The following is a 1,127-nucleotide window of genomic DNA, read 5'->3' on the forward strand; positions in this document are numbered from 1 at the left end:
GTCCCTAAAAAATACCCCCGGCAGAACGTAGATATATCAAAATTAAGTCTCTTACAACACTTAAAAGTACAGAATCTCGTTATTACTACATTCATGGATACGCCAACTGATTCGAACCGCAGCCCTCTACATAGTTCAAAACTAGGTCCCTTATGACGTTTAAATGTACAAGTCTCTTTTTACAGTGATGGGTACGTCAAAAGATTCGAACCCCAGCCCTCTGCATAGTCATGACCTCACGTACTGAGGTTGATAGCACTTATGGCTGGGTTGTTGTTTTTTACCGCACCCCAATATGAATTACATTTGGAAGAACAATAATTTCCTCCCCCCAGAAAATTTTTTTTTTTAAAATTTAACAAATAAATAAATAAATACAAAATGACACTCTCGTTGAACAATGAGGAACCACTAAAGGAAAAACCATTGTCTTTGTTTGTCAGTGGTTTAGATGATTAGTTTTGGGTAGAGTTTTACGGCACTTGCAACATAAATAGGTCATATTATATAAGTGCCAAAGATTAGTTTTAGTTCGAGCTTCAGGGCAATAACAACACAAATAAGACATTATTATAGAAAGTGTCGAAAATTAGTTCTAGAAAGAGTTTTAAGCAGTTGCAACACACTTAGGTCATTTGTTTAGTCATTTATTTGTAGAAGATTAGAGGCGTTACTAGAGAATTGTCTTTTTTTTAATGTAGGTGATTTAAAACCCCATCGACAGAATTAAGATCATTTAGGAGGCGGGCTTCTGACCCGGTCTGAGAGGGGAACAACATCCCAACGGAAATACCGAGATACTTGATAAAATTCTCCCAAATCGGGATTCGACCTTGGGTCTCCTGCGTGTCCCAGAAAGGGCCTAACAACTACGCCACAGACACCAGATATTAGAGGGTAACGGAAAAAAAGAAAAGAAGTAGGAAAGATAAGGACGGCGGCTTTTTGATATGAAAGAAGGAGTAAAGCACACCGGTGCACCCGCCAAACGAACACGCACCGTCTGTGAATGAAAAACTGAACGAACACCATCTAGTCCTTTAAACCGCCTTCACGCACGCACGCACGTTCACACACACACACACACACACACACACACACACACACACACACACACACACACACAC

At 39.9% G+C, this 1,127-nt stretch overlaps 1 protein-coding gene across 1 annotated transcript in view; it reads right to left on the reverse strand.

Moving 5' to 3' along the window:
- The window catches only part of LOC101859647, a gene marked incomplete at its 5' end in the record, with an annotated part of 10,148 nt that overhangs the window by 2,214 nt on the left and 6,807 nt on the right, over positions 1 to 1,127 (reverse strand).

Source organism: Aplysia californica, unplaced genomic scaffold, assembly GCF_000002075.1.
Source record: "Aplysia californica isolate F4 #8 unplaced genomic scaffold, AplCal3.0 scaffold00261, whole genome shotgun sequence".
NCBI classification, from domain to species: Eukaryota; Metazoa; Mollusca; class Gastropoda; order Aplysiida; family Aplysiidae; genus Aplysia; species Aplysia californica.